This window comes from Panthera pardus, unplaced genomic scaffold (genome assembly GCF_024362965.1).
Source record: "Panthera pardus isolate Hobbes unplaced genomic scaffold, ASM2436296v1 HiC_scaffold_16, whole genome shotgun sequence".
Lineage (NCBI taxonomy): Eukaryota > Metazoa > Chordata > Mammalia > Carnivora > Felidae > Panthera > Panthera pardus.
Genome location: NW_026526721.1, coordinates 140,040,389 through 140,047,288, shown reverse-complemented (window position 1 = coordinate 140,047,288; position 6,900 = coordinate 140,040,389).

The window sequence follows — 6,900 nt, the reverse complement described above, 5'->3', positions numbered from 1 at the left end:
CTACCAAGGATAAACAGCTGTATATAGATGATGTTTTCACACAACCGAGCGGGTCTTTCTGGAGGCTTTTTAGTGAGTTGGGTCCTAGGCATCCTTTGGAGGCATAGCCTACATCCCACATGCGTGTGGGTTTGGAACGTTCGACTCTCAGAGAAGGAGGTTCAATATGCTGCTTGTGGGTGTCCTCAGCGCACAACTCAGGCTTCTCAGCTGGAAGAAACAGAAAGTGACTCTGCATGATGTAAGCAGAAAGATTGTTTATTGAACAAAAATATATCAGGCAGCTTCCAGAGTTGCCATAAGGGCAGGAGAAGTGAGCTCAGAATACAAGGGCGGGAAGAAAGCGGCAGCGCCACACCTTGGCACAGATCCATCTAGAAGGAATGGCACTTTCACTGCCACTGAAAACGGAGGACTATGGTCGCCTCTAAAACTTGCTGCTCAGATTGCAAAATGTATTCTTCACTGGTTGTAGTGGCTTTGCATTTGTCCATTGGAGTGGACTCCAATGCAGACCAAGCAAGTGTGACTGGCCTGTCACCTAAGTCAGGTGAATGCCTCTCAGCTGTCAAGAAGGCTATATAACTGAGCATCCAGCCTTTTAAAATTCTAAGTAGAAATAGATAATTTGTTTTTTGGGTGTTGAGTTTTATAAGCTCTTCCTATATTGTGGATATTAACCCTTCATCAGTCATATCATTTCCAAATATCTTCTCCCATTCTGTAGGCTCCCTTTTAGTTTTGTTGATTGTTTCCTTCTCTGTGCAGAAGTTTTTACCTTGATGAAGTCCCAATAGTTTATTTTTGCTTTTGTTTCCCTTGCCTCAAGAGACATGTCTAGTAAGAAGTTGTTATGGCCGATGTCAAAGAGGTTACTACCTGTGTTCTCCTCTAGGATTTTAATGGTTTCCTGTCTCACATTCAGGCCTTTCATCCATTTTGAATTTATTTTTTGTGTATGGCATAAGAAAGTGGTCCAGTCTCATACATGGAATTTAAGAAACAAAACAGATGAAAAAAGAGAGGCAAACCAGAAAACAGACTCTTAACCATAGAGAACAAGCTGAGGGTTACTAGAGGGTGGGGGGGATGGGCTAAATGAGCGATGGGCACTAAGGAGGGCACTTGGTTTGAGGAGTACCGGGCGCTATGTGTAAGTGATGAATCACTAAATTCTATTCCTGAAACTAATATTATTTTGTACGTTAACTTGAAGTACAGATATCCTCCACACTCTACTACTTTAGCTGCTTAACACCCTACTTCCCATCCCAAACTATGAAATCGCTCCTAGGTTGTACGACACAATTACCCCCTCGTTTCTAAAAATGTACTCTTTCCAAAGGGAGAAAAGATAAAATCTCATTATTTAATGCATCCAGATCTAGTTGAGGTTAGTTCTTGTGGCTTTGTCATGATCCTGTTTCCATATTCTCCTTTGGCCTCAACTAGACAGTTGACCATTTCCAATAGATACTATATAGCATGATAGCATGTGGGAAAAGAAGAGAATCAACTTAATAGATAATGTGAATTTAAGAGTTAGCATCAGTAAATATACAAATTATTGCAAGGAAAGAAGTATGGTAGGAACTATAGGATTATGATACTGGTTTTTACCACTAGTCCCTTGGCAATTGTTGCTATGCATGACTCCTTTCTGCTGGTCCTCATTCCAAACTATTATGACCTCAGATGATCAGGGTTCCTTACCCAGTGAGATGGTCTGAACCTCCATCTCTGAGGGTTCTGACCATTGCAGGGAACACTTCAGCACTACACTCACTCCTCACTTCCTCACTCTCTAATAGCAGCCCTATCTCTTTGACACCATCAATTGTAAGACCCAAAACTGAAACCCACTTTGACCTGTTCACCCAAAGGCCAAAGGAGCCCCAAATACCCGGGTGGCAGTCTCAGCTTATAATTCAAGGAAAGCAATTTGTGTGTAAAAGCCTTCATTTCTAGAGGGCTAGAACATCTAAACCAGCAGCCGCTAGAGTCATAGGGAACAAAAGCACATTTTTCTAATCGATTCATTTAAAAAAAAAAAATAGTGACAAGCACATCCTCCCTCTCATTTACTTGGTTCTTGAGTCCACAAGTAGGAAAAAAAAAAAAAAAAAACAAACCCTAAAAAACAAAACAAAAAACAACCCTCATACATATGTTATCTTGCAAGATAGCACCCAACTCTCATAAGGTATGGTCTCCCAGCTGGTAGTGTAACAGAGTTTTCAATAAATGAAGCCATCCTTCTATAAAGGGTACATTTTCTATACGGGAATTAGAGTGTATACTCCGACTAGTGAATCCTATGTACATTGACTCACTGCTTTATTTCTCTTGCTATAAAGCAATTCCTCATTTGGAAGGTCACTGGAAGGAATATCACGAGTGTATAAGCACTCAAGAAGTCCGTGGATAGTGGTGCTGTTATGGAACCAGGCTGGAACGCTGGCGGAAAAACCAAGTGGCACTCGAAGATCTTGGTGGATCGGAGATTTATTTAACACGGCGGGCTCAGAAGAAACTGTTTCTCCAAAGATCTGAGCTCCAAATGAAGAGGGGAAGGGTAATTTATAGTGGTCAGCTTCCATATCTGTGGGGGTTTTCACGCACGAGGCACACAGGGCAAGAACCCCGAAGAGGGGTCTCCAAGCTAGAGACCAGAGCTTGTTTTAGTCCCATCGGCGATCTTACGGTGTAAAACTTTATTCATTTTCCCAACAGTGCCAGAAGTATGGCAGGAGGAAAGGCAAATCTAAAGCCACAATAAGATTTTGTTTTACTCCATAGCAGAAAGGGCTCAATAGTAAATAATACAGCACATAAAATCTACAATGAAAAACTACTGTTTTGGGGGAAAACATTCCTGAATCTGTGGAAGTAACAAACATCAAAATAAAAATAAAAATTGTATAACTTCAGACAGAAGGTGAGCTAGGTCTAGGATTTTGAGTACATGAAATGTGTTATATCTCTTGCCTCACCCTCCTGCAGTGGAATTTAGAAATATGTAACTGATTTGTTCATTTATTCAAACACTTACGGATAACAAATTATGTATCAAATAAGCCAGTGCATGTGTAAGTAACCATTGTGTACATAGAGAGAGGTTCAGAAGCGAGCCTTAGGCTGGAGATAAAAATCTCTGGGCCATGGGCAGATAATAACTGAATTGGTGAGTGTGAATGAGGTGGCCTCAGAAGCAGAGGTAGGCAAGACAAGGAGACATGTTGACCCTAAACCTTGAGAAAATCCAAAAGTTAATAAGATTAATAGACTTCTGTTATCTTTCCATGTCCCCAGGGAATATCTGAGTTAAAAGAAATACAGCAAAAGAAACCTCATTTGTAAATAAGGAAAATGTAATCTGCTATGGAAAAAATGGTAGATAGAGGGCCATAGAATGACCAGTGCAGAAATGTACACATAGAAAAATTAGGGTTAAAATAATTCTGGATGTCTCTAGTACTATCCAAGGAGAGATCAGGTTTTTGTTTTTTGTTTTTGACTTTTAATGGTTATTTTTGAGAGAGAGAGAGAGTGAGCGAGCATGAGCAGGGGAGGGGCAGAGAGAGAGGGAGAACAGATCGGAAGCAGACTCTAGGCTCTGAGCTGTCCGCACAGAGCCTGACGCAGGGCTCAAACACGGGAATGGCAAGATCATGACCTGAGCCGAAGTCAGACGCTTAACCGACTGAGCCACCCAGGCGCCCCAAGATCAATTTTGATGTAGAGAAAAATTTGCCTAAAATAGTGCAGTAAAAGAAATGATGTGTGAGCCTTTCTAACCACATTTTTTCCCAATCTTATAGGCAGAAGGGTGACGAGGTACAGATGTGCTTGAAGAGAAGGAAGGAATGGTGTTCAGCCTTTGAGCTCGGGAGGAAAGAAGGTAAAGGTAAGTGCATATATAGAAAAATATGTAGCACCAGGGTAGGAAAGAGAAGGTCATGTACGATGGCCTGTGGTTGGGAGCAAATCCTGATGAACAAGATGAGTGATGGTTAAATTAGTGACTTAAGAGTAATGAGGGTATTTTGTCATTTGATAATTAAGGAAAATGAAACAAGCAGCTGGCAGAGAGCAAATAAGGGGATATACAGGTGTCAGTAAAGTTTCTGATCAGGTAAATCACCAGGAATTTTTACATAGGTTTGCTTTATACAAATTTAAGATAAAACCGGCTTTTTATTTATTTATTTATTTATTTATTTATTTATTTATTTAACGTTTATTTATTTTTGAGACAGAGAGAGACAAAGCATGAACGGGAGAGGGTCAGAGAGAGGGAGACACGGAATCTGAAACAGGCTCCAGGCTCTGAGCTGTCAGCACGGAGCCCGACGCGGGGCTCGAACTCACGGACCGCGAGATCCTGACCTGGGCCGTAGTCGGCTGCTTAACCGACTGAGCCACCCCGGCGCCCCCCGGCTTTCTAACATTAGTAGTTCCTGGGGTTTATGGCAGTTGACACTCAAACAATCAACTATTTACTTGAAAAAAAACAAAACAAAACACTGAGTATTTACTGTCTAGTAGACAAAGTTATTCGATAGCTGATTTTTTACATGCCAGAGCCAGCTGGTTTTCATGGTGAGGATACACCTCAATTTTTCTCAGTGAGCGAAAGCAATTAATGTTCTATTCGTGGGCCTTCTCTAAATAAATCACAGAGAACCAGACATAGGCTGGGAAAGACAACAAAAAGAAACAAAAGCCTGTGACAGGAATTAAGGTTGCTGTTAACTGTTTTCGTTCTTTTGTCCTCACTTCCTATGTACCATTGAATTTATGCCAAAGTGCTTCCAGCCCCTCAAGCCCCATTCACCTCTACTTCAGAGCTCAGGTCAATGGCTAAACTATAAAATTTTAAATCCAGTCATTGTTATACAAGGAGACTCAAGGTAAGACCTTCAGGGTCTGTTAAGAGCCGATATAACTGTAACAGCCCAATTATATCGAACACCAAAAGGGAATGTCTCCCATTTTCTTTTTTTTAATGTTAGTTTATTTGTTTGTTTATTATTTTTTAAATATTTGTTTATTTTGGAGAAAGAGAGAGACAGAGCACGAGTGGGGGAGGGGCACAGAGAGAGAGGGAGACGAAGAATCTGAGGCAGGCTCCAGGCTCTGAGCTGTCAGCACAGAGCCTGATGAGGGGCTCCAAGTCCCAAACAGTGAGATATGACTTGAGCTGAAACCAAGAGCAGGAAGTTTAATGGACTGAGCCACCCAGGCGCCCCTAAATGTTTATTTAGTTTTGAAAGAGCACAAGTGGGGGAAGGGCAGAGAGGGGGACAGGGGATCCGAATAGGGCTCTGTGCTGACAGCAGCAAGCAGATGTCGGGCTTGAACTCGTGACCCGAGAGATAATGACCTGAGCCAAAGTCGGTTGCTCAACTGACCAGCCACCCAGGTGCTCCCGTCTTCCCATTTTCAAGGAAGGTTAACCAAAACTCATTATGTTACATTTTGTAAGTGCTTTTGCCCCCCAAATGAAATAAAGCCTAAAAGAAAGTAATGATATGTATGACCGCTATGGATAAATAAATAAAACATCTAATCTCATTCAACACTGTATGTCTTTTTGCTAGGCAACATGAACTACCTAATTATTGAGCTAGTTCCTCCTGGAACTCGATTTCCTGTTTTTAGAGAACTCTTACTGGTTCCTAAAAACACAGGATTTTTTTTTTTTCCAGAATGGCAATGCTGCCTATGTTTGTAAAATATACATTAGGTAAAGAGCTCATCGATAAACCTGTTTTTGAAGTTATTTGAGTGCAATTCTGAGAATGTTAAATAAGAATTCCATTTTCTAGATGTGCATTTCTCCAAGGAGTTGTAGAGGAAATTACTGAATTATAACAGTACACTGTGTTTTCCTACATGTTCTCCTAGCTAGTCTCTCCATTAGTGAAATTGACTTGAAAGCCAATGAAATATTTCCGTGAAATAGCAGAATTTTAATATCAGCTAATGAAACTAATTTCTTAATTCATCTGTTTGCTTTTTCCAAGGGCATCCAACCAAACAGGCTTTCAGAAAAATTAATATGTTGTCTTCCTTTCATTAAATCAACTCTGAGATATTAGTCAAAAGCATGTAGAAGAGAAGTCCAACTCACCTTTTAAATCCTGTTGGGCAGCCTGACTGAATCTACTGTTCAGGGCTCATCCAAAAAGCAGCATCCCGCTTATGACCCATGCAAAATCATGGGAAAAAATACCAATTTATATGTTCGTCTCTTTAGCACTGATTTGCTCTAAGGTTTATACTCTTGGTTTCCTCTCTTTCTTTGAATTGGTAAGTATTTATACCTTGTTGCTACATCACCCTTAAAAAACTGGCTAGCACTACCAGTAATGGTGTTATTTTGTTTTAATTATTTCATAAAGAAGCCTTAGATTCTGCTCACTAGAGCAACTCTCTTTCATAAATTGTTCTTAATTATTGAAACATAAATTGTTACATATTATTTTTTCATCTTACTACCGTTTAGAAAAGAGTACACAATACTTGTTAATAAAAGTTAAAAAATATACGCACTATTTAATTGCTAACACAATCCCTATATTCTGACATCTCCCACACATCTTTTCATGTCTTTTACAGGTGGCTTTTTCTCTCCCTCTCCACTGCCAAAATCACCCTTCTCTCTCACTTCCGCTCTGGCTGTCTCTCCAGCTTCCTCCTACTATCTTATGGCTTGTGCTTGTGAGCTATCTTCAGAAGACTGCCCTTGGCCTCCTGGAGCTGTGTCACTCGCAGAGGAGGAGAGCGGGCAGTACCTGAGGAGGGGCCACCAGCACCGATGACCAGCTGGTGGAGGCATGAAAGCCCAGCTGCCTTGTCTTGAGGCTGGTCAAACACTGACATGGAATTTCGAGA